The 27,554-nt window shown below is 42.5% G+C and overlaps 2 long non-coding RNA genes across 39 annotated transcripts in view; one reads left to right on the plus strand and one right to left on the minus strand.

Moving 5' to 3' along the window:
* Nucleotides 1-27,554, minus strand: part of LOC144324199 (uncharacterized) — a 584,277-nt gene that overhangs the window by 413,642 nt on the left and 143,081 nt on the right. For 31 of the 38 annotated variants that reach the window (XR_013389680.1, XR_013389687.1, XR_013389664.1 and 28 more), the window contains exons 2-4: nucleotides 15,545-15,662; nucleotides 13,861-13,983; nucleotides 11,274-11,360 (exon numbers count right to left, since the gene is read on the minus strand). This is a non-coding gene — a long non-coding RNA (uncharacterized LOC144324199). Of the gene's footprint in view, nucleotides 1-11,273; nucleotides 11,367-13,860; nucleotides 13,984-15,544; nucleotides 15,663-16,562; nucleotides 16,624-18,139; nucleotides 20,371-20,405; nucleotides 20,590-27,554 lie in introns of those variants that run through there. The other 7 variants (XR_013389681.1, XR_013389657.1, XR_013389659.1 and 4 more) reach the window with 6 other exon arrangements.
* On the plus strand, nucleotides 8,188-12,157 carry LOC144324210 (uncharacterized). The gene is made up of 2 exons (XR_013389733.1): nucleotides 8,188-8,849; nucleotides 11,944-12,157. It is a non-coding gene; the product is annotated as an uncharacterized LOC144324210 (long non-coding RNA).

A 27,554-nucleotide genomic window follows, 5' to 3' on the forward strand; every position in this document is an offset into this window, starting at 1 on the left:
CACAGCCAAAAGCTTTCTTTTCATGGGGTGGTAAAGCTAGTATGTGGAAGAGGAAGATTTCTATTTCCTTATGTTTTCTTCCCTAGTGTGTGAAAAGGTTTCTTTCGTCCTGAGCCCTATTTCCTATCAATGTGTCAACTCACATAGAACTACTTAATGAATAAAGAAAAGCATCTGGTCAAGTGGGGCTTAACTTTAAAAAAGATAACAGGTAAATTCTAGTCATTTTTATTGGGACAAAAACACAGTCCAACTTTTTTAAAGACCTAAAGACCTGGGTCTGAAGTAAACACACTTGACCTAACAGTTTGGATGGAGATCATTTTATGTGGTGCTGACCCAGCTTAAGCTAATGAACACTTTTACAAGACTCCATCCATCTAAGAGTCTGTGCACCAGTGCTGGCCCTATTCATTGTGGCTACTCTGTTCCAGGGGAAAAATTAAGAACATTGCAAAATCCATTTCCACAGACTCTCCAAGACTTGTTACACAAAAGAACACCAAGAGTTTAAAAAGTACCACTAAACGATACAGGAGAGCCTAAGAATGCAGCAGCCACCATGGGTATAAAGGATACAATCTGTCCCAATCTCTACTATGCAGCAGATATTTAATAATTATGACTTTATTTGCATGGGTTCACTTGGCTCCCTCTCCCTTCATATAGAAAACATTAAGAATGTTTCAACTAAATGTCAACACTTTGAAGGGTCTGGATTAAGGGACTATAGCTTTGTAATATTGGAGAAATCCATCACAGATTTAAGAAGGATGATAGACTTCAGGTCTTCTAAGAACAGTGACATTTAATAAGTCCTTTAGGACCCCATCTCTGAGCTAGTTTCTTTCTACCACTCTCCCAAAGAGGCATACAAGAATCTTTCCCTTGCCCCAAACTGCTCCTATCCTTCAAGTACCAAGTCAAGTGCCACATCCTCCAGGAATCCTTCCCCAAATACTCGAAGCCCTTAACACTTCTCATTTCTGCCAGAAAGGAGAGTCTGCATGGCTTGGGGGCCCAGGTCTCAAGTGAGCAGCATTTCTTCACACTGTTAACATATCCACGTAAATAAATTAACATTTCCCAATTCCAACAAAGACTAACAAAATATAACAAAAGCAAAGAAAGAAAAAGGAAGAGAATAAAAGTGTTTTATAATTGTTTGAGCTACAAGAACCTATACTTCCTTTTCATGTCAACCAAAACAGTATTCATCCTAACACTTGATTATATACTCTTTTTTACAATATTGACCTGTATTAGCTTTGGGGGAAAGACATCACACATTTCTTTGTATGCCAAAAGGACACGGCTACATACATAAAAGGTATATTTTAGAAAATGGAACATCTCACTTCCACCTAGATCCTAAAAACCAAAGGTGTCTAACACCATCCTCCAATAAACTGAATCAGAGTTCCTTGGAAGATGGCTGATTCTAGGGCTAGGGTAGGGAATACACCTGATGAATCTAAAGCTCCATGCAGTGTCAGAAAGCAAAGAAGTGCTCACAAAACAAAATGATGGGGATATGTCAAAGGAATACAGAAGGCAACCTGAAAGAGTTCCTAATGGCCAAAACTGTTACAATCTGAGGAACAAAATAGTGTTAGATTGTAATACAAAATTTATAGTCTATATTCATGTTATATGTCAATCATATCTCAATAAAACTGGAAAAATAAAATAAAATATACATCCACAAGTCCACACTGGTATAAATAAGTGATTGTGCTAAATACATGGGTGGAAGAGATAAATCTCCCTTACATAAGTATTCCAAATAATTTATGTAGATGCTCTCCAACCAGGATGTGGAGCTTACGCCCTGCTACCCATGCATCTTGAGTATGGGCTGCACTTAGTGCTAGCATCCAAAGAGTAGAACACAGAAGGAGAACAGGAAGACTTTACGGTGAAGAAATGTGGCAAACACTACCTTGGCCAGACGATCATAGTTAATTAACATTATCAGTTGATAGCACATACCACTGATATGATGTTGTAAGAATGGCGTGTCACCTCTGTGGTCTTCCTCCCAAAAGCCCATAACTCCAGTCTAATCATGAGAAATACATCAAACAAACCCTAATTGAGACATTCTACAAAATACCTGACAAGCACTCCTTAAAACTGTCAAGGCCATCAGAAACCAGGAAAATCTGAGATACTGACACAGACCTGAGGAGGCTAAGGAGACAAGACAACTAAATGGTATCCTGGATGAGACTCTGAAATAGAATAAAAGGACATTATAAAGCCAGCAAAATCTGAATAAAATGTTGACTTTAGTTAACAGTAATCTGTCAGTGCCAGTTCCTTAGTTATGACAAATGCACTAAAGTAATGAAAATTTTATTCATTGGCAAGAGGGGGTGACTGACCTACATGGACACACTCTACTATCTTTTTTTTTTTTTTTTTGTAAATCTAAAACTATTCTAAATTTAAAAGTTTACTCTAAAACTGAAAGAATGGGAAGAGGGCTGATGCCGAACGTTATAACCAGAAGGAATTTTAGAAAACCACCTAGCCAAACCCCTTAGTACATGTAGAAACCAAAGCCCAGAATAGTTCAATGATACACTCAAGGTCACAGGGCTAGGAAAAAAAGCCAGGATCTCTTCAATCCTAGTGCAAGATGCTCTTTATTACACCATGCTGGGAAAGACAGAGGAGAACCCTCCAAAAAGGAGATGACTGTTATCTTTGAAAGGCACTGCTCCCTTTTGAATAGAATCATATGTCTTTTAGGGAAGGAGCATGAGGAGGAAGGGCCAGTCCTCCACACTGCCTGCAGTGGTGGGGTATCACTGCCAGAGGAGGGGGACAAGCACCCCCAACACAGTTCCTTGGCCAGAACCCGTCTGCATTTGTCCTTAGCTTCAGGGACTAAGGGCATCTTCTTATTTTGTTTGTTGTGCCTGTTTTGATCTGGCAAGGAAAAAAAAAAAAAACAACAACAACAAGTGAAAGGGGAACCTAGGTTCAAGAATTAGTTGACAGCCAGCAAAAATGAATAGTAATGAGGTTATTTCTATCCAAATAGCTTCATTACCATGCCGTCTGATAAAACCAAATGCTCAGTCCTCTCTAGCAAGAAAGGTGCTGAATGCAGTATCCTTGTATCCTTGGGGAGAAGAGAATCCATGATCTAAATATTTTAAACCTACAATAACCAAAATAATACTCACTCTAACACTTGATTATGTACTCTTTATGATATTGACCTATATTAACCTTGGGGAAAAGACATCATACGCTTTTTTACATGCCCAACATGACATAGTTATGTACATAACTACATAGTTTAGAAAATGGAAAGTCTCCTACCCAGCCCATACTCATTTCTGATTGAGCCAAACTGGGATATACATTTTTCTCCAGTACAATCTTGAAATAATCTGAGGAGATAATAAAATAGCACTAGTCTTGTCCGTTTTTTTTTTTTTTTAATGCTTGGTTTTTATTAAAAAAAAGAGAGAGAGAGAGAGAGGGAGAGCACATGCACTTGAGAATGCTATAAAAATTTGCCCTAGTTCTGGTAGGGGAAAATATTGTTAAAGATTTAGAAGCTAACGCATCTTGGCCATGGACCAGGCTTCAGGGATTGTGTAAAACTATTAAATTTTTCCTCAATGTTTTTCATACACAAGACAGTAGAGACTGTTCATTAAAAGTGGTAGGAGAAGACTCTGTCGGCTGAACTCCTCTGCTGCCCTGGTGTACACCTGCATCCTAAATGAAATCAAAATCTAGTTCTTCATCTCCAACCAGGCAGGAGTGAGCCTCTGTATCTCCACTCTCTCCACTCGTAACTCACATTTTGACAAGGCCACATTTGCATGACAGGAACTGGTTTGGTGCCACTGGGCACTCACCTTTCAAACTTCCCTTTCCCCCACTTATTTTAACCTGTAATCAAGAAAGTGCAGAAGGAAATAACTATCCAAATGAAAAAATACCTCACAACCACAGAAAACAAACTCCAACCCAAAGAAGTGTTCCAGAGAGAGCACAGTCATTGTAGCAGGACATCACTCGTTTTCCTCCAAAAGAGGAATGGATGGGTCAAACTCCAGACTGATAAGTCACGAGTCACGAGTCACGAGTCACTCATCTGTTACCACCTGCCCCTTCCCCTTGAGGAAAAGTCCCAAAAGTTTCTCACTTGGCCCCTGGGTGAAAGCAGCCCATCTGCTACTTTGTCAATCCACAAACAGTTAACTTCGATGGTCATTTCCCACTAGGCAGTAAAACCTTTCCCTTTACACATCTTGAGAGTTCGGACTCTTCACTTTGAACCAGAAACCCCAGGCAGGGTGAGTAGAGCACATCATTTGTACATGGCTTGCCAAGGAGGGAGGGTGAGGGGCTCTCGGAACCTCTGCCACAGAGCCTTTTAACACCGAACAGTGCAAATTGTCCACCAGGGATGACTTGAAATGTCTCTGCAATACACAGCGCCTGGTGCCTCCAGCCTGGCTCCAAGTGAGTTTCTCACTGCTTACCAAGGGTACCTACAAAACAGCCTATGGATTCGGGCTGGTTCTGGTAAGGGAGGCAGCTTCAAATATATTAGGGATAATTCATGATGGGAGACAAAAGAATGAGAATCTTCTTGCAGAAATTTGAGTCACTTGCCCCTGAGCAAGATACTATTATCTTGCTAAACACACACACACACACATACACACACACACACACACACACACACACACCAGCTACTGAAAGCAAATTCACTTGTTAATGTTCAACTCTCCTATCTGGCTATGCAACGGGCTAGCAATAAAGGGCATATAGATCAGTTCTTTAAGGCGGACACACCACCGATAAATCAGAAACAATAAAGCTGGAGACAGGCTTGCTGGGCCCCAGCTGGTATTGCTTACATCTGTCCTAAGCAATCAGGAATCATGAAGAAACTTCTTTTTGGAACGCCTAACCGCAAAACTTCACAGTGACCGCCTCGATCCCACATGCCCATGTGCTGAAGGGGGGTGCCAGGGACTGGATACCTTTATTCTTTTTGACAAGATCAGTCAGTCTCTCTGGAATCTTCCCGTGGCCCACGTCTGCCTGGCCCACTCCCATCCTCCCCACTCCAGCCCACATCCAAGAAAGAAGTAATAAAACAATGAGGCACTGCCTCCCTCCTCTGCCTTTGCTAGAAGCTAGCCAAATCTTGGTATGCTCTGACTCAGAGCACACCTCAAGGAAGGCAACACAGTTACCCCCAGGAGAGTAAACAGAGGCATCGTGCCCTGAAATCCAGAAATGGCAAAATCACACCCAGAAAACCCTCATCCCCAAACAATGAAGTCCTGTACTCCTACCAGGCCAACTAACTGGATTTCTACCTGGAATCTCTCCCACGTCAAACTAAAAATGCCAGCAAGGTGTAGGAGTTTAGTGATGCAGGATTAGCCAGGGTGATCTGCAAACTCATTTTCCTACTGCAGCCCCAGGAATGATAGTAGCTCTCCAGTCAGATCCAAGGCCTCCCTTCCACAGCATCATTTCTCTTATACCTGTTCACACGCAGAGTACACGTGCCCGGCCAAGTCCTGGTCTAGAAACACACTCCGGGCACATCCCTGGCTTCATGAAAGAACTGCCTTCTCCATTCTTTCATTGTAGGGGCCACAAACAACGTCTCATGTTCATTAATTACTACAACCTCTACCTATTGTCAGTCATCAGAACCTGCCATATGGTTACCATCAGGTGTGCTCAAGTTCCTATTATGTGGCATTCCTGGATGCCCCAAATTGATACTGCAGAACCTGCTTGTGTTTTTACAGGGCCACTTCTATTTCAAAGAAGCTCATTTTGCTTCAAGTGATTGCTAAGGGGGGGCCTCTCTGTTCAGCATTGTGCTCTACTGAAAACCCTAGGGCTTCCTAATAAATGTGGCTTCCCCTCTCCCCTACACCACCACGTGCAATGCCAGAGCATCATGTATACTGTTGCCTTTGGGAAAAAGGTTAGAGTGTGTTTTCCATGATTTTAGGCAAGTGAAATATTGGGGAGGATGCCAGGAGGATCAATAAAAGGGTATGTCAACTCTCCATCAAAACTAGTTACATAAGGAACAAGAACAACCTAAAAGAGCTCCAAAGAAACCATGTCAATACACTATGTCCTATCTTGTATATCTGCCACTGATCAAATACATGTGGCTCCCGTCTTTGTGCTTTCTAGGATACTGCAAGAAGAAAGACACTTCATTAGAAAGGCCCAAACCATATAATGTGCTCATGACTGGCCCAGTCCTTCCTTCCCCTGTAAGTTCACTGCTGTCTGACCCTTGGGTGTCTCCATTTTTTTTTCCCACCTGGTCACAGGTGTAACCAAGTTGAAAAATTCTCTGTGGATCTGAACACTCTGAATGACGTACAGGGTCATGTGGTCTGAGTAGATAAAGCCCTGTGTTAAATCCTAAAATAAACTTGACGTGTGACTAGACTTGATCTTCTACCTACAATTGTAGTGGCTTTTTACTGGCCCTATTTCTAGCAGTTGCACAGAGCCTGCGGGTCTGGATTGATGATAAAATTTATAATTTTGTGATAGCATTACCATCAGTGGGACATTTCTAGAAAATTACTCCAACATATAATTTTGTCAATTGGTTTATATAGACATGTGAACTTAAATGCCAATGTTGAACTTGGTTTATAGATATAAATACTTCCTATTTCTGGGTTTAACTTAAACTCACACTTTTCAGGACCTGGGACCCCTAAAGGGTGAATCATTAACTCTGCATAAAGGTCCAGAAATGTGCATCCTCTCTCTTTCTCTCTCTCTCTCTCTCACATACACACATCTCCATAGTGATTAGACAAATGGAAATAGGATGAAGTGTAGGATTCTGGCTTAAGTTCCAAGATTCTCTGTTCGAAATTATTTCCTATTAGCCATATATTTTCAGAAATGCCCATTAACGTCCCAGGGTAGACTAAATTCTATTTTCTAGCCTGATAACAGAAAAAAATTATTGGAACAAGGCACCTTCTTTCCTATGGGTATAACTTTCTTTAAGGAAGTTACAAACATGAATATACTGTATTTGCCCCTTTTTGTGCACAAACTTGTGGGTGACAAGGGATGGTTCTACCTCTTTATACGATAAAGGTATAAAAATGCAGTCAGGAATGTCTTTGCCTCTGGCAAGAGATTGCCTACATATAGGGTGGTGGTGTCCAGATGAGACAGTGTGGCTGCATAGCCATTTCATAGAAACCAATCCCACTCAAGGAAAAACAAGTCACCAGGAAAAAAGAGCAGGTCAGTAACCAGGGCTCAAGGTCACATTTCTACAAACACCTGCTTGTTCTCAGATAACACCTGCTCAGAATTTCAAACAAAAAAGGGCAGGGCTCTATCAATAAAGTCCTCTGCTCTAGGCTACAAAGGGAGGCACAACCTTCTTGGTATGGTGAAATGGAGATAATAGGTGGGAAAACTCTCAGAGTGTCCCAAAGGATGCCTTCCCCAACATGGAGCTTGGTTGACAGTCAGGCAGCTTTAGGTGTCCACACAGCTTATACAAAAATATGCATTGAGAATGACCAGAGCACTAACCCAAAGGGCAAGTTCTGTCAACTGAATAGAATAAGTCCCGAGGTGGGAGAGTATCTGGAGGAAATTACTGTTAAATATACAGTGCTTCTTTCCTCAGTTATTCTCACACACCAAACAGCTGTTATTATAGCTTTCAAATTCAAATTATAACTCCAAAGACTTCTTATGAAGGGAGTGTGGGCTCAAAGAAGACACCAGAAAAACGAGTCTCAGGGCATCTGGCTGGCTCAGTCAAAAAAGAGCATGTGACTCTTGATCTCAGGGATGTGAGTTCAAGCCCCACATTTGGTGTAGGGATTACTGAAAAAATCAAATAAACTTAAAAAAAAAAAGAGTGAGTCTCTCAATCTCCTCCCTTCTCTGTTTTACATACTGAGCTTATGAACATGCTTTTATTCTCATCAAGATATAGCACATTAAAGATGAACACAAATCTTTGCTATTCCCTCCCACTGAAAGGCAAAATCCAATCCCCTCCACTCAAATTGGCAGCGTCTGTGACCCATGGCAACCAAGAGAATATGGCAAAAGTGACACAGAGCCAGTGTTCTAGGCTGAGGCCTTAAGAGAGCTAGAAACTTCCATTTCCTCTCTCACAGAACACTTGCTCCTTGAGTTTTGAGTGAGGCCTGGACTAAGGCGTTGCCAGCTGTCCCTAAGATAGCTGAGCCTATGTCATCTTGAGCTTCTCAGAGCCACAGTTACAATAAAGGGGGTTTCTCTAGGATGTGCTAAAAGCCAAACTCACTAAGAAGCTGAGACCTCCACCAACAGACCGCGTGACATGGCACATCCACTCCTGGCAGCATGTCTTTGTTGTCTTTGAGCTGATTTCCATATGATTGTTGGGATGAGATGAACGAGACCACCTGGAGGGGGCTGAACTGAGTGATACAGATTATGAGGAAGCTTTCAGGGTTGGAGTCCCATGGCTAATGGTGTGAAAAGGTTTCCTGGAGGAGTGTAATATGTGTGTAGTCTTGGATAGGGCTGGGCAAGAGGGAAATGAGTGAAGATAATAGTATCTACAAAGACATGCCGCTAAGAGTAGATGTGGCTTATCTTATCCAATTTCCTCATTCTTGATGAATGAGCATAGCACAGGACCAAATATATAGTAGGAGGTATGCAAGAAATGAGACTTGAATCTGGAATTGGAACTGAACTGGAATTGACCCTTACTCAATACAAAAATAAGCCTGAAATCCTGACCACAATTGAATGAAGGACCGGGTCTTCCTGCCAGTCCATTAAACGTAAGTAGAGGCCTCCAGTCTGACCCATGAGCTTCTTTCATTAGAGCAAATTGAGGTTGATTGACTCGAAGTCAGTGTCAGCCTTAGGCCAAGCTGGGATCAGAGAGAAAGTGATTCTTAGCATTCTCCCTTCCTACCCAAGCCTGGGTCCTCCCTTCCCAAGCTACCTTCTTTGGATCCACATGCCCTCTTCACCTGTCTTCCCAGGGGTTGCATCTGTCCATTTTTCAACTTCATTCTCACATTTAATTTAAACTTCCTCTTCCCCTTCCCTCCCTCTTCCCCTTCCTCATCCTAGAAATGAGGATCTCATCTTTATTGTTAACTGTGGCTCTGAGAAGCTCAAGATGACATAGGCTCATAGGAATTGAGCCTAGACTGGAGCTCAATTCCAGTAGTAAAGAGCAGACAGGAGGTCTGACCTGGCTCCTCAGAAACATGCTCCAGCCCTCCCTCTTGTGGGTATCATCTCCTTCAGGTTGGAGGAGTAAGAAGAAAAGGGGCAGCCCACGCCCAAATTGGCTGAAAGACTTTACGGTCATCTCCTTGTTGTCCAGAACTGTTAGGCTAACTCATCATCTCTGGGTCCACTGAGCTTGGATGGGAGCATCAACCTGCCCCACTGACATGGAGTGGCCCCCAGACAGCTCTCCAGGGTGCCATTACCACATAATTTTGGCCGTATTTTCTGATTAACACCCACACACTTTCAGTGCAGCAGTATCTGGAAGTCAGTTCCTCCTACTATCATCAATCACCCATGGACAGCCAGGAGACCCATGGCAAAGGCAGGATCCATCTTCTGTAGCTCTCAGGGGTGGCAAGGGGGAACTTCATGAACACTGCTGTCCTGGCTCTTACACTGGGGAAGTGGAGTAATCAGGCTTGTTCTCTGAACTGACATCTCCCTGGAAGCCTGGGAAGACGTGGCCACTCATCGCTGTGTTTGTCCTGAGCTTTCAGCCCTAGCTATAAACTCTAGGAACCACAGGAAAAAGCACACTGGTCAAATCTTTGATGTTTTTTATATATATTGGACTTCTAAAACTTATCTGAAGAATCCTTCAAATGGTTGGTCTCCACCATTAAAGCCCAGACCTTAATTCTGTGGACTGTGCTATTTCTCTTAGTTTAAGTTGCTTAAGTCCTACCACACCATACTCTCGGGAAAGGTCTTAACTTACTCATCTTGCCCCAGACCTTGCCCCTTCCCTGTGTCTTGCACCCCAATGTCCAGGAATGAACCCATGGGTGGCCACACTGCTCACCATCCCCTGACTACTTGCTATATGGATCTCAGCAGGGTCTTGCTAACAGCATATTGGAAATGCAGCTTTCCTGGCCCACATGGACAGGTTTTTGTCTATTTTCATCCTTTCCCTGCTCTGTTTAAATATGGTGTCTGTGACTGAGTTTCGTGTTCCGGAGGCATGCGGTCCAGAGAGAAGGAGCCAGAGTTGCTTCTCTGCCTTGGCGCTTAGGAAAGAGCAAATGGGGCTGCCACCTGCCCGGTCTGGGGATGGTTCCAGAATGGCTCAGGTTATTCACAGCACAGATCCACCCGGGGGTAAAAATACCATCCCAGAAGGACTCTCCTTCTAGCCACAAAAATACCTATATGGGTAGAGCGACTCAAAAAATGACACAAGGTTTAGGAGAAATCATCCCCTTGGAAAAGAAAGAACTAAAGTAATTAGTATTGGTCTTACAAGAGAGAAGATAAAGACATCCAGGAGGAAAGAATGAGGGCAGCTCGAGAAGGATATAAACTGAAAATATAGCTAGAGAAATATGGTTTAGACCGTAGGAAAAACTTCCTGACCATGAGACATAAGGAAATCTTCACAAGGTGTCTCCTTGGGAGATGTAAAACACAAGTCAAGATCAGCTCTTCTCGTGAGGCCTACTGTGAGGCAGAGGGTTAACTGGGCAATTCTACTAAGTTCCCACCAGTCTCAGGCATTTATAATAAATGTTGGAGAAGAGCTGCCTTCTTTAGTAGAAGAGCGTATCTTCTGCAAGCTCTTTGGCTATGTGTCCCCTTATGAGCTGAAGCCTTTCAATTCCAAATTCATTTACACGATCACCCAGTTCCACACTTGAGGCCAAGGGGCACATGAAATGAAGATTTCTCCATCTCATGCTTCACCATCAGGGGCCAAATCCCTTGTCTCCACCTTTCCCTGCCTGCCTTGGAAGCAGGCTCACACTCTGAGCTGGCCTCATTCTAGCCCTTGCATGCCGTGAGAGGGAATTTCCACATCCTTCACCCAATCTTCTAAGTGGATGATCCTATGAATTCATTACAAACTCCATATTGCGTTTGACTTGACCTTATCTCCAGGTACAGAGAGGCACCCAGAACATCTATCCTTAGGAGTCAAAGAGGGTGTTATGACCAGTGTGACTATAGTTCTAACTCACATCTTCAGGGTGCTGGTCCTTTGAGGTGGTGTCCGTCCTGCATCTGTTAACAGCAATATGTCTTCTTTAGCTCTTCCCCAAGTCATTCTGAATCTCCATGTAAATCCAGGGGAAAAAAAATAAAGAAGTGTCCAAATTCTCAAAAAGGTAGTAGAAAACAACCAATTTGCTAAAATCCAAAAACAAATTACTGTACCACTGGGTGGTTAATGTTTAAAATAAACTAAAACATTCCCCTCCATGCCAGGCTGAGAAGCAGTTCTGGCTCCTTCCCTTGGACTGCATGCCTCAGGGACATGGAACACAATCCAGAAACCATATTTAAGCAGAGCATGAAAAGGATGAACACAGACAAAAACTTTTCCATGTAGGAAAGGAATATTGCATGGAATGTATAGAGTATGAAGCTACTAATTATTCAGAAGCAGTTTGATCATGCATTCCAAGGTATGTTCATTTCTCAGGTTGGAGTTTTCTGATATTTTCATTTCTTTTGAATACACATTTGTCTCCTGATTAATGTTACACAATACAAAAAAAAATTGAATGCTAAACAACAAAAGAAAAAAAAAGGAGCCACTTCAGCCATGAAAACTATGGTTGGAATTATTCAACCAGCAAGTATTCTAAGGCTCAAAATACCCATTTCAAGAATGCGTTCTTATTGTAGGTAACTCTGTAAGCTGCAGCTTAAGATGATGCAACAGACCAGACGAAGGAGATGGGAAGGGAACAGCTCCAGCTCCCAAGGATCAATACATGAAAATAGGGTCACATCGTGAAATGAACTAGTTTCTGTTCTTGTGGAAAGCTCCATGGTTTTCCTCTTTTTGTTCCATCTGAGAGATTAATTCTAGAATAAAGTATTTCAAATATCAAACTAACTAGGACAGCTGTTGCCACTTCCTCTGCTTTGGGAGTCCCTATCAAATTCCAGTTCCAAATCAATACAAGGCAACTCTCTGGCAACATCTTAGAATAAAGCCCTTGGATCTCAGTAAACAAAAATAATGAGGGTAATAAAAATAATGAAAGCTAATACTATGGTGTTTCGATGTGTCAGACACTATTCTGAGTGCCTTACTCTTGATTCTCACAACAAAGTGATGATATAGGTACTATCACCACTGCCATTACCCGGCAGCTCCTTCAGCTGAAGGAAACTTGTGAGCCTCTGGAGAGAGTGTATATCTCTTCCCACCTTGTGGTAGTAATAATAATCACTAAATAATAATAATAATAATAATAATCACTAAAATCTCTTGAATATTAAATGTCTCAGACATAAAATGTTTTAGTGCTTTATCTCAATCAGTCCTCACAATAAACTTAAAAACTAGACATTACCCTCATTTTACCTGGTAGGCAATTAAGGCTCAGAGAGGTTTACAAATAATAGCCCCAAGTAATAAAGCTGTAGCAGAACTTGACCCTTAATCCAGTTTGTTTGATGCCACAATCTTGGTTCCCAACCCCGACTCCTTCCTGGGTACATCCCACCTCCAGAATACTAGCAATTGCCACCAAAACCCAGCCTCCTGAGTTATTTTCATCAAGTTTGCAAGCCCTTCCTGAGGCTGAAGATGGCCAAGCGCATTGCTCCCAGAGAGCCCAGTGGCACCGTTGCCATCCGTTAGCCTTACTCACAGCTGTGGTTTCCAAAGGAAACAACTCATGCGGCCGTTGGTCGCACCTGTCACTCACTGGGACCAGGACTTGCATCAGAACACGGGGCCCCACAGGGAAGGAAGAGCAGCTACTTCAAACTGATGGGCATCAACACAGGTCACTGTGGGATTTGTGAGCTTGCCTCCTTAAGTCTAAGATCAGCTTCAGTGTGGTCCATTCTCCCTGCTTCAGAAGGCCAGAGAGAACACCAGGAGATCGAGGAGACATAGATCTGCAGACAGCCTATCACAGTGCCCTAGGAAGGCTGGGGTATTGGCAAATCACCAGAATGATCTAAATTAGGTGAAGTGCATCTAAGCTTCCACTGATTAAAACAGAAAGAAGCTGAAAGTTAGTGCTAGAGAGAAGAATCGAAACAAGAAAGGCCAACAAATGACCCTAAACACTGGGGTCTTTCCAGAAGTCCCAGAGAAGGAAAGTGCATGTAGAACCTTCAGACTCTGAGGAAGCAGCAGGAGCTTAACAAGAACAGAAGAACAGGAAAACTTTCAGGGCAGTTTGTGATGGTGGGAAATTCAGGGAAAACTAGAATGAATGGTGTCAATTTGATTCAGTTGAATGCAAAATGCTGTAAACATTAACAGAGCATCGGCGAAGCATTTACAATAAAATGTAGGGAGTACATACAAGAGTTATTGTACCTGCACCTTCTTATACTCTTGCAGAGGAGCCAAGCCATATGTGCTTGGCACCCTTAAATAACAGGAAAGGCTGGCATGTGAGGAAGTGCTAGGATGAGTGGTGAATTCCGTGAAAAGCAGAGGATGGAGGTATGTGCGTGCTTAGATGAGCAGAAAACTCTTTGTGGGTGATAGAGAATTTGGTCTGGAGCCCAGAACTGATTCTGTAGAATCTAGCATTCAAATCTCCTCTCCCTAACCACAGCCTCCAAATGTACCTGCCCAGGTATTAGAAGAGCCAGGAGTTGTGCTGGAATCCGGAATTTCTTTTGCTGTGACAGGTGGTTTCCAACACCACCTTCTTATGGATCTCTGAATCCCTCCCAGGACTCAGACTTCCCCTGTGGATACAGAAAATCTTTAGTACTGCACCCAACAAGCTGCATCAGTTGCTTTGCCATGTGATGGTTTTCTGGGGGTCAGAACTCAAAAGGGGGGGTGGGGGGAATTGAGTTACCAGGATGTCAATTCTCTTCAGTTGGGGAATTTTCCAGAACTAAAGGAAAACTATATATTAAAAAAAAGAAGAAGAAGAACTTCATTTTTTTAACTTGAAAATGTAACTAGTGAGAAGGATTTGGCCAATGTACAAAAGCACAAATATCTTCTCTACCTTTGTGCTATTCAAACTCTAGAGAAAACAAGTAATTTTAAACCATTCTTAGAAATAGAATGGCATAGGGGTCCCTGTAATCCAGTATCTTCTCGTCACTTCCCTCCATCATCCTTGATGGAGATGGAGAATGTAAGCTACCTACAGATGAAAATATCTAATGACTTTAGAAGCCCCAGGTTAAGATGTCTTCTCCAATAATCTCTTCTTTCTTCCACATATTTAAAAAGTACCCTCACTCCATTAGACTACCTTTTTGAATCCCAAGAACCTATAAACAGTCTAATTCAGCTCATCCCAAAGTGTTTTCCTGACATGCTCCGAATCTATCTGAGGTTAGCAACACACCTCTGACTGAAAAATCCAGCATGCTGGTTTCTCCCACATAGCATTCATCCACCTCTCCTGAGCATTATCTGATCATCCTTTCTTAGGGAGAGTGTATGATCTGACTGCCCTCGTAGAATATCAGCTCCTCAAAGACAAACTCCTCCTTGAAGTCATCTTTTTTTGTCCTCCAGCACCAAGCACAATGCCTGGCATGCTAGAGGTGCTCCATAAATCTGTGTTGAATTAAACACCTGAGAACACTGTTGGGCAAATATCATCATAGCAAGACCAAAGGCAAGATTCGGGTTCTGGAAAGGAGTTTGGGTCAGGCACCAGGCAGGCCCAGATGTGCTGGGGGTCTTGCTAACTTTGAATTATCTGTCTTCTTGATCAGTAACCCAACCTTAGGATTCAGTCAAGATGAACTAAACCGTCAGCAAGCCAACAGTAGACTGTGATTGGCTTCCTAATCCCTAGAACACAGCACTGTATTTGGCCCTTTGCAGAGGGGCTGAGCAACATTTACTGAACAGAATTGAAAAAAAAATTTTTTTTAAATTCACTCACATCCTTCAGAGGCATTAAAGCAAAGGACAATAACTTGTATTCAAGAACGGGTGGACCTTTACCACACCTAGATGTCCTATAACCTTTTCTGAAACGCAGAAAGTCAGTCTGAACAAGCCAGAGCTCTGTGCTCAAAGGCCTTTTTACAAACAACCTTGATGCACAACCATGAATCCTGTGGACACACTGTATAAGTACACAAAAGTACAGAGCCAAATACAGTTCAACTTCTCATCCTCCACTTTCACTACTAGCTCTGACCTAGACTTGGTTTCTGAAAGACTCGGTGCCAAAGAGGAGCTCTAACAGTGAAGATTCGTGGTCTCCTAAATAGGAAAGCTAGATTTGCTGGATGCCTCTCTTTTAGGGCACTGTGTGCAAGGAGTCTTTACCTGAAGGCCATCACCATGCTTCAAAAGGCCCATGAACTCTCTGAAATTACTTTATGTGTGCATGTATTTTCCTGGGGAGGGCCATGTCTTGCCCGAGTTTCTCAAAGGGATTCATGACCTATAAAAAAAGTTAAAAATCAGTGATTAAGGAGCTTACGTATTTTAAGTTTGGACAAAATCATTCACCGGACAACAGGCTCAAAAACATTCTACATTAGAAGGCAGCATGGAATAAAGAAAGAGCATAGAATTTAGAGACAGACTCATTTGAGGTTGAGTTCGAACTCTGCCATTTACCAGCTGCCTGACGTGCACAAGTTACTTAAACCAACTGAGCTCCTATGTAATGGGATCACTAATACCCACTTTCCAAAAATCAGTGACATACAGGAAGTACTAAATAAATATTAGTTCCTTCCTCTCTTCGTCAGCTGTCTTTCTTCCTCCCTCTTGTCTTTCTTTCTTCCTTTTTTTCTTTTCCCTTCTTTCTTCTTCCTTCCTACCATCCTCTCCCCTCCCTCCTTTTCAACAGCCAGCACCAATACTTTGAACAAATACCACTTTTCCAAAGTACAGATCTGTCATCTGATACAAATAACAAGTAGACATGCCAATGGATGGCCTGACCACTATTATCCTTTTGTTGAAAAATGAAGAACGCAGGAATGGGTTTTTGCAACATGACCAATATTGAGTGGTGAGACTCTTCCTTCTACTGTTCTTTGTTACTTTATATAAACCAAACCCAATAACCTACAAATTACATGTAGATTATAATCCCTAGAGGCAAGCAGTGAAAAGTGGCCCAAGAAGATAGAAGGAATGAGAAGAGCTTATTGCAAATTCTGAAAATGTGAGCACCAAAATCCCATGTTTTCACAAAGATGCTGTACAAGAAATTCTAATAATATTGGTTATTATATCCCAGAGCTGTGGTCTACGGGTGCCTTCGAAACCCACTCTGCCTAACAGTTACTCAGAATACCTCTCGTAGTCCTCAGGGAGAGTTTGGCCTTACCGATGCTTTAAATTTGCACTATGTGAGTCATGTAAGGAAGACTCTCCTCTGTCCCTTCCATCTGTGGAGAGAAGAGGAAAGAACAGAACAGGGGATGTGAGCTGGGGTAACCAAGGGTAGTGGTTGGGGCAGAGGAATGGTAAGATTTCACAGCTTGCCAAAGATTATACAAGTCCAAGGATTGACTTTTTTGGCATCAGTTTTACCAGAGTGGAAAGTTCCCAATTTTCTCTACTTGGTCCTTTCTCTCAGAGGAAAAGCATGGTTCTGTTCAACTCGAGTAAATGCATCTTCCTTTCCTAAATTTCATGTGCTGGATTCAATACTAATTTACATCCACATTTGTGCCAGAGATCTTAAAAATCTGCTGTTGTTTCCTTCCCAAGCTGTGGGGGGCGGGGGAGGGGGGGAGGATGCGGAGGAGTGGAGTTGAGCACAAGGGAAAGGAGGGAATGTGGCTGGAAAAGTAAGGAGGGAAAAGAAAGCAAAACTTCACCTGGTAAGCATTTTCCATACTTAATAATTTGATTTTGAAGGCTAGTCATATCAAAGAGCAAAATATTCAATATTGTTAATTCAGTTTTGCAAAATATATTCTTAATTTAAAAATGATTTTGCTCCGGGTGGTAGTGCAGTAATAAAGCAGTTATTGACCAGATCTTATTGATTGTAGAGTCTGCGGGCAAAGAGCACTGACCTTGCTCACACTCTTATTGCTTCCTCCCTCCCTGGCCTTCTTCATCTATGCTCGCTCAATAATATATTATTAATATATATTTTTAGCAAAAACTGTATGTTACAAGGTTAAGGGCTTCTTAGTGATTTTTTTCAAGCTACTCTCTGCCTTTGGGGTGTTAGGGGAAGAATAAACTCCATAACCGAGTGCCTAGATATAAATGGCTTTCCATGGAAATACTTTACCCACCACTGGGAAGCACGTTGTCACCATCCACTTTTCTCCGTCACATAGGACAGAAAGAAAAAACTCCCTGAGGCAAAGGTATTGTAGCAGTTCGGGCAACCATGGGCCTATAGTGGGGAAACCATACCATGACTGTAAAGACCAAATTCAGAACATGCATGCATCCTTTCCAGGAAAGCAGCTCCGAACCCAAAGAAGGGAGATCTGTGGTCATATCAAACTCAGTGACCAGTGGGGTCCAAATCTTTCTGCTCCTTTTAATAGCTCTTCCATGAAGCTTTCCCCAACATCCTTGTAACCATCTTCCTTATAGTACAACCAGATATGATAACGTGGTGACTGCTTACTTTAGCATCTGCACATAAACTCTCCTACATATCTGCCTAGTTTTTTTTTCCAGGTTCATCTTATTTCTCTAATAAATGTATACATCTTTCGAAGGGAAACACCATGCCATAAGCTCCTGCAATATTCCTTCTAGGACCTGTCGTGTGCCAGGTTCGTTGTAAGCACATAGTCAATAACTATCAAATAGGAATGTAAATGATGCACAGCTCTGCATTAAACTTCCTTTCAAAGCAAGAACAGAGTATGATAGTGCAGTTTGCTTCTGCCCTTTACCCTGGGAGCCCCTCCAACCATGTGGTTTGCCTACCTCCACATGTGCACCAGGTGAAAGATGGAAAAGCCAAGTACCATTGAGTTTGATGAATACTGCAGGAAACTATCTTGCGCTGTCGCATCATGAGGTAGAATGTTTGGGCAATTTGCTTTCATGTCATGTATGAAGAAAGAGGAAAGAACAGTGATCACACCTCACGAACGCTGAATTCAGAGAGGCTAGCAAATCCCCAAGCTCATGGAGAGATTAGGACAGAAAATGAATGCACATGATGGTCACCTGCCACTTCTGATCCCACCCACATCTTACATTGCACTCATGAATGTGGTACTTCCTCAGACAGCAGAAGAGACAGGTTAAAAAAAAAAAGACTGGGTTTCTCTGATTCCCTTGGCATGGTCTACCCCCATCCCTGGGGTCCTGCTTCTATGAAGAAGTCTATATAAAAAAATCCAATATTCATAAAGGATAGAAAAGATGGAACAGCATCCAGATCTAGTTTCAAATACCCACCGAAAGGGGACAAAGAAGAGGACACCAGTGATGCAACAATGGCACACCACGGCCTCATACAAACAATCCGGGTGAGCAAGGAGGAATGCTGGGCTCTACCTACCAGTTGTGTGGTCACTGCAAGCTACACATCCTGTAGCACCCAGCAGGCATCGGCTGCTCACTCAAGGAGTTTAATAGTAAAGAATGCATGAAAGTACTCTTTACAAAGATGTGGGAAGGACAAGGGAACCAACAAGGAACAGCAAAAAGGCTTCTGGCAGCAGGAAGCCTTTAACATTGCCAGTTTTGAATGGGGCAGGACAGACTAAAAGGCCTGCAGGGTAACGGCGGCCAGTGCAGGGTGTGGAAAAAAGGTTGCTGCAGAGGACTATGGGCACCTCCAACCCAACGCTAGCAGGGAACCCCAGTTCTGTCTCCTGGAGCCTTCTAATCTCCCGTCAGAGCCGGAGGACAAGAGACGCTGGATAATGGGGTCTCTCAAGGTCAGCCGACCAGGGCAAAGGGTAAGGCAAAAGCAGGATGGAGAATGATCTGGAAGGGCAGACCAAGGCAGAGTCCCATCTTTGTGCCTCATTTTCTCCTTTGTCACACAGGAGTAGTTACATAACCGTACCTACCACACAGGGTCCTCTTAAGGACTGCATGTAATTATAGCTGCGAATGCACTTTGCTAAACTTTCCAACCTGCCGCAGATGCTGCCTTGGTGAGGCACCCCCTCTGCTCTCTGTGGAGTCCTCTCCCCGTGCCCACACCCAGGCCAGGGGCCCCCCTTCCCTCCCAACCAGAGCCAGAATGATGTGAACAGAGCTGCACAGGGCTCTGCAGGTGGCAGGGGGAGGGGGGAGCTGCACACGCAAGGAAATAATAGAGACTGGATTGTTTATGCTTGTGGGAAAGGGCGCATGAATATGGATAAAACCCTGTGCGCATTTTGCTAATTACCCAGCATCAGTGTTAAAGGAGGAAAGAGCCCACTGCAGATTTTCAAGCCAATTCTATCCCGCCAAGCCCACCCCCACCTATGTACACACAGATCACCGCTGCCACTACCACCACCACCATTTTCTCTCTCTCTCATATACATAACTGACAATGCTCCCCTCAGTATGAACCACATGAACCCATTTGAGTTAAATCCGAACTGATAGAAGATTCCAACTCTGTATCATGCCAGAAGGCTCAAGGAAGAAAGTCCTATTCTGTGATCCTAGTTGGCAGGAGCTTATTTCCTACAATATCCAGAGTCAGAACAACCTGATAGTTCCACAGGCAAAGACGTGAGGTGAATCAAGGAGGGAAGGGAGGTGGAGAGACAAAGAATTACATTTAGGTGGAGACCATTTCCATGGGATGCCAAAATTATGGTCGAAAGAAAAAAAAAAACATCCCAGTCTCTGGCTCCCAGTTTCAATTAAGACCTCTTTCCTTTCTCTGTTAAGGAAAGAAAAGATGATGAGCTCAGCCTTTGTTTCCTGGTGGCTCCTGGGCTTTTCTTAGACAGCCAGCCCCAGGAAGATGTCTGTCCACTCATCCTTGAAAATCAGCAGGGATGGGGAAGTTGGCAAAAGTGCTCAGGGAAAGGGCTTGTTCAGGATGGAGACTTCGAGGGAGGGACTCAAACCAGCTGGTTTTTGGTCCTGAAGTCCATCACCAAAGGCTGCCTGGGGACATGCTCCCTTTGTCTCAAGATCAACCAAGCTAAAGCGTGATCAATAAGCACCGCCCTGAGCTACATGCTTCAGGGCAGTAACAAAGATATAGCTTTTTTATATCATTCCTTACATTTGTTCTCCTCTGCAAGAAAGGCAGCAGCAGGTGCACTAGAAAGACACCGGCCTGCAAGTCTGGAGACCTGGATTCTTATACCAGCTCTGTGTCGTGTAATCGCGTGGCTATGAGTACGGCATTTAGTCCTTCCAGGCCTTGTCCCACAGCTCTCTTCAACCGAAAAATTAAGAAGCTTGGCCTAGAAGAATTCACAAGTCCAAACTTTAAAAACTCTGATTAATAATGCCAGTAGCTAACATAGGTTAAGCTCCTCCTGAGTGCCAGCCACTATTTCACATATCTTAGCTCAGTATTTTTCAACGACCTTGTGTTATATCCTCATTTCATAGATATGAAAACTGAGACCCAGTCATTCCTGAGTTGGTGGGGATTTGAACACTACGATAGCATACTGAAAAGCGTGGACTTTCCATCACTATGTCATTCTATCTAGACTCAAGAATTTGTAGCCCGGTGTTTCTTCCACTATACCATAGAGCTTCTGTCAATGTAGGAATTCCTACATCTCTAGATCAGTCTCAGAAGAACCAGAAAGAGGCAATCAGAACCCAAAATTTCCAAACAAATTCTGATGGATACTCCATCTTCAGTGGGGTGATACAGGCAAAATGGGACTTCTGGGAAAAAGCTGGTCTCCAGTTCAGGCATACATATTCTATACAATTAGATGTTCAATAAATATGGCATATACATCGTGCACAGCAGATGTTCAATAAAGGCTTAGCATAATGCTGAGTATAAAGTAAGTGCTTCACAGAATCCTGGCACCCAGATTAGGAAACATGACAGAGATCATAAGTCTGAATGGATGGAAAAGTTAACCAAAAAGCATCAAAAAATAAAATAAAACAACAAAATTAAGAATACAAAGACATTATATTACCAATGCGGGTAGCTTCAACACAGGTAGTATCCCTCCCACATCTTTTCCTCCCCCACCACAGCCACATCCAAAGATATCCATGCAAAGCCCCCATACTGCCTCCGTGTGCCAGAAGGGAAAAGCATCTTCTAAAAGCCAAGTCTCCCTGGGCCTAGACTTACTGCTATATTTCTGCCTTGGACTTTGCATGTAACTTTTTAGCAGGGGAGGCGGGAGCTGATTGGATTATAGGAATACAAATGGATTAATTTGGGGTGGATTAGATACATCACAAAACATAAGTTTGACTTGCATTAACATAAAAATGTCATAAAAATGTAGATGCTGAGGCAGAGCTTATTTGTGATGCTGCTAATGCATTGTTACTCCAGTAAAAGATGTACACAATATTTACGCTGTATCTGACCACATAAAACATGTCGTATACATATGCAATTTTTCATTATGTAGAGGGAAAAGAGCCAGAGGGCCCTTCAGAATTCCAGTTCTTGAGCTTCTGACTTTCCCTTCTTTTTTTAAATCTTTTTTTCTTTATTTGCAAGAAACAAATACAGTTTTAAACCATCATTACTGTATTTTGAACAGTTAATATTTCATATCGTGACATCTCTATTCAGAGGTAACAGGTTTAGTTGATTACTATTTGTTTATAGAGCCGAAGAAACCTGCAATCACAGGGAACATAGAAGGATTGCAATTAGATCTATTGGCTGAGAGCTGCACCTTGCTGACCCACGGTTAAGTGGTTAGCGCTATCAGAGAGAAAATGCCTACTGGCAGCTGGCACATCTGCACATAATAATACGGGCAAAACTGACACGGCCACTAAAGGCTGCTGCTCTCCTCTTTACCCAGAAGCTGAAAACAGATCATGCTTTTTAATAGTGCATCAACACATTTCTTCTGAATTAGCATAATCATGTGAGTTATGGGAGGAAGTGGGTATGTCTTGGCTAAGCTGCTATGTACTCTTCAAATTATCCAAATAAAAAGGGATTTTTCCCCCATAAACCTGAGTCTATATTCGACTTCTACTTTATTAAAAAGTAAAAGGACAGGGAGAGAGCAATACGAGAGACAAAGAGTTACTCTAAGTTTCCTTAACAAGGCATATAATGTCCCACATGTGACAGCTTGGACACACACACGTCATCTGAAGATGCATGGGGGGCAGGGGATTCTGGGGAAGAGTGGTTAACATAAAAACATGAACAGGATTCTATCAAAGCAGAAATGATGATGATAATGATGATAATGATACCTGGTTTGAAGTACGAGCTCATTATGTGCCTGGCACCGCATAAAGACTTTAGAGGCTCGGGGCGCGTGGGTGGCTCAGCGGTTGAGCATCTGCCTTCGGCTTGGGCCATGATCCTGGGGTCCCAGGATCGAGTCCCACATTGGGCTCCCTGCAAGGAGTCTGCTTCTCCCTCTGCCTATGTCTCTACCTATTTCTCTGCGTCTCTCATGAATAAATAAATAAAATACTTTTTAAAAGAAAGACTTTAGAGGCTCTACCAACCCTTCAGGCCAACAATTCTATACCCAGGCATCCCAGCTCATTTTGCTCCACCAATTGTTTTATAGATCCCAAAACAAACAAGGCTGAGGGACTCAACTGGTGATACTCTCTCAAGCATAGTAAGATGACCACCAGAGTAAGCTGACCAAATTCCCAAGCTTCTCTAGGAAAGAAAGGTTCACAGGGGTGCTGATGGCCTCCATTCCCCACTAGAGGCATGCAGTTCCCAGGAATCACAGCTTCTCCTCCTGCAGCCAACTTTCTTGAGATTCAGGCTACATCAGCATATACAGCACCATTCTGAATATTTGAAAAAAGGCACTCACTCTTAACAGACTAATTGGGGCAAGGCAGCTCAATTAGGAAAAAAAACACTGTAAGTAAAATGAAAAGACAAATGAAGATTTAGGAGAAAATACTTTTAAAACATAAGGAGTGTGTGTATGTGAGAGAGAGTGGTTGAATAAACTCATACACACAGTCTAAGTGGAACTAGTGGAACTAGTAAAAACAAGCAAGCAAAAAAGGAAGATCTATATGAACCCATTTGGGGTGGTTTCCAACATGTATTGTTAAGTGAAAGACATTCTGTACGATATTTTACAAAAAGAAAAAGAAGGAAAGAAAGAAAGTATACAGGAATCTTCTTTTTCTCCCCCCCACCCCCAAAAAAAGAAACATAAGAAAGATAAATCAGATCACAATGAAATTGGCAACCCACGATTTCCCACTAAAAGGAATCAAGGAGCTCCTTGGAGAAATGGATGATTACACGGTGGGGACAAAGAAGATACAAGATGACCCTGGAATATCCTCTTACTCCACAAAGTAAGGAAGTGCTTTAACAAATAATGGTGGCGGGACCAAAAAACACAGGAGTGGCAGCCTTGGTGGCTCAGCGGTTTAGCACCGCCTGCAGCCCAGGACATGATCCTGGAGACCTGGGATCAAGTCCCACATCGGGCTCCCTACATGGAGCCTGCTTCTCCCTCTGCCTGTGTCTCTGCCTCTCTCTCTCTCTCTCTCTCTGTCTCTCATGAATAAATAAATAAAATCTTAAAAAAAAAAAACACAGGAGTAGCCTAGAGGAGCTCCCCACTGACCAATGTCTGATAATTTCAGCATCAAGTTTAAAAATAACAGATTATCAACCCACTATAAGAAAGAATGAATCTGGGCAGTCTGGGTGGCTCAGCGGTTTAGTGCCTACCTTCAGCCCAGGGTGTGATCCTGGACTCCCAGTATCGAGTCCTGCGTCGGGCTCCCTGCATGGAGCCTGCTTCTCCCTCTGCCTGTGTCTTTGCCTCTCTCTCTCTCTCTCTCTGTGTGTGTGTGTGTGTGTGTCTCATGAATAAATAAACGAAGTCTTTAAAAAAATTTTTAAAAAGAAAGAATAAATCTATGAATCCACACTGATTATAAATAGATGATAAATAAGTAAGGGGAAATAGTGGGCTCTTTCTTAAAATAAAATGGTGACTGGTAAATATGGAGAAAGTGGTAGATTGGAAAACCATCATATTCAACTAGCAGTGAGCAAGAACAATCAATGGACATTAAATCCTGAGGTTGAGATTCCATGAGTTACAAGATATTTACATACTTAGAATGTGTTCCCACAGATGGTTTATTAGTTACAAGGGTAAAAACAGTAGCCATACAGTGGAGAAACCAGATTACCTTGATCAGGTTATCAAAATTAACATCGACAATAAGGGTCAGACAGACATCGTATGTCTCCAAATATGTTACACTGAGAAGGACATAACATCATCTACATAGGAATCTGGCCAAGAATGCATAACCTGAATCCAATCATAAGGAAATATCAGATAAACCCAGTGAGAAATGGTCTATAAAATAACTGGTCTGTATTCTTCAAAACTGTCAGTGTAACAAAAGACAAAGAAAGGTCAAAGTACTATTTAATTAAAGGAGGAGAAAAAGAGCGGAGGTAACCTGGGTGGCTCAGTTGGGTGAGCACTGGACTTTTGGTTTCCACTTAGGTCATGATTTTGGGGTCGTGTCAGGCCCCATGGTCTGTGTGGAATCTGCTTGAGATTCTCTCCCTCTCCCACTGCCACCCCCCACCCCACCAAGCACACATGCACACTTGCACTCTCTCTCTTTCTAATAAATAAAGAAAAGAAATCTTTAAAAGAGAGAGGGAAAAAAAGAGAGATGTGGGAACTAAATTCAATTCAAAAGCCTGGAATGGATCCTGTGCTTAAGGTAAATATAATGCTATAAAGAATGCCATTGATAAAATTGACAAAGTTAGAATATGGACTACAGATTAGATAAAGGCATTATTTTACTATTAAATTTCCTATTATTTGATCACTTTATTCTGGTTACATAAAGAAATGTCTTTGTTCTTAAGGAATATACATTGAAATATTAACACACCTCCTCTCAAATGATTCAGAAAGCACTACAATAGATACAAAATGCATGTGCCAAAATGTTAAAAACTGGTGAATCTTGATAAAAGCATATGAGTGTATTATTCTCACAACTTTTCTCTAAATTGGAAATTATTTTAAAAATAAAATATGGAAGTGAAGAAGAAGAGCATCCTCTATAGTCCCATGCCAGCATTTAGCACTGCTGAATTTCATACCACACATCCCTTCAGCCAGGAGCCCTTACCTAAAGCAAACCTGGTACAACCATACAGAGCAGCCTTGGTGAGGGGTCCCTTCATCTTTCTAATAGACCTCTCATTTGGGCTTTTCTGAAGGTCTCTGTCTCTGCAGTCAAATGACCCCTGAACAGTTATTCCTCAACCTAGCAGACACAGGGAGCAGCATGCTATAGCCAGATTCCATCTTCTCCTGCAAGGCCTTGATCTCATGGTTGTACATTTCTCCTCTACTCTGGAACTTTTGACGTCTTGTTCATCCGTAAGTCCCATCTTCCCATGGGAAGATGCTCAATAAATGTTTCAGTTCTGAGTGGAGCTGGAGTGTGTTGACTGTAGGGATTTATACTGTCATCAATCTTAACAAGTCAAGGGTGCACACTCCCACAGAAGCCGTCTCAGTTATGCCTGTGCTAGCACTCTCTCTCCAGACATGTGCCAGCAGAATGCTGGAGTGACAAGCATCAACGTTATGTCTCCACCTTATGGCTTAGACTTACTTTGGTGGATTTTATACTAAGCTTGGGGATGGAGAACAGGTAGAGAAGAACTTTAGCCCCACTCTAACTATTTACTCTAAACATAGATAGCAAGCACCTCAGTAAAATGGTTTAAGCTTTCTAGGAGTTAGAGAAGTAGGTTAGCATCTTTGCAGATCCCTCCAGCCAAAGAATTACTGTTCCATAATTAAAAGGTAAGAGGGCTCCAGTTCCCACAGACTATCAGAAATTCCTGAGTTCCAATTCTAAGGATGAAGAACGTGTGAGTCTTCTGGATTCTCACTCTGATCCAGCCTAACCTATGCAGGTAAGAGCCAGGTCTAGAAAACCACCATACCTACAACTGCTCTCTTTGACCCTGAGGAGCCAGGCCTCACGGAAGAAGTAGAAAAAAACTCAGTAACAGACCACAGAGTAAGCTCCAACTCAGGCCTTTCCTTGGAATTCCTTCCCAAGTTCTTAGACCTGAGAGCTGTGCAGGAGTTAATGAAAACAGTGAACAGTTGGAGGGAAGGAATGGCTCTTGGAGAAAAATCTAGAACTGAAAAGACCAGAAGTTAACATTGGTCTATTCTATTTCAACAAGGACGTCATTATAAATTTGACTAGACCAAAGGCATCTAACTCTATCGCATACCCAGAGACAAGAGGTAAGCAAGTCTTATGTCAAAATTTCTTAGGTAAAGCCTAAAATATGGTTTTTCTATCACTATTTCAATCATTTTGAAGTTACACAGGAGTTAACTTGTGCAAGAAGATAAATGAGCTTTCCAAGACAGTTTTATAATCTATCTACATGGATGACATGTTTTCCAAAGCCTAGAACCCAGGAAGTATAAATCCAAATGAGGAGGACACTACAGTGGTCTTGAAAAGTTGAGTTATTCAGAGAGCTCTGTCGAAACACCTGCTTCCTATTGGGATAGTTTTAGGGGAAATTCTTAATTGGATGGAGAAAAAAATATGTCCATGGAGCCTTTAATAGAGCTAAAACCTCCTTGGAATACCTCTGCCACCAACTCTGGCTTGTCACCTGAGGGGGAGAAAAGCCTCCATAGAATAAAGGAATGAATAGACCCTAACAGTGATTCTAATGAAAAACTAATTAGGAATATAGCAAGGAGATTATTAATTCCTGCCAGAATCAAAATTACAGACCTTATCATATTGGAAACATGAGCAGTAGAAAAGAAGAACTCTCAGACCACGCTTTGAAAACTGCCATCTGGAAGGGAGGACATGATGAATTTGAATGCCCTGAAGGGAACTGGAGTCAGGGGCAAATCAGAAGGTTTAATGCTCAAGAAATATCTTGCCTGGCCTTTGGAAAGGTCATAGGACTGAGAGGTCACCACACTGTGTGTGTGTGATTCAGAATCAGAGTGGACAATGGGGGCAGAACTGAAGCCAGCTCTAGGCAACTGCTGGCTCAATGCAGAGTGCTGAGGAGAAATGGAACGTCTATAGAGGGCAAATGGGAGAGGAACCCCACTGAAAGGAAAAGGATACATTCTTCTACAGGGCCTCAGGAAAAGCGTGCCTTTAACACTGTCCTAATGTTTTCCCAGAGTTGAACTGAATAGGTTTTAGGGAT

This window comes from Canis aureus, chromosome 11 (assembly GCF_053574225.1).
Source record: "Canis aureus isolate CA01 chromosome 11, VMU_Caureus_v.1.0, whole genome shotgun sequence".
Taxonomy (NCBI): domain Eukaryota; kingdom Metazoa; phylum Chordata; class Mammalia; order Carnivora; family Canidae; genus Canis; species Canis aureus.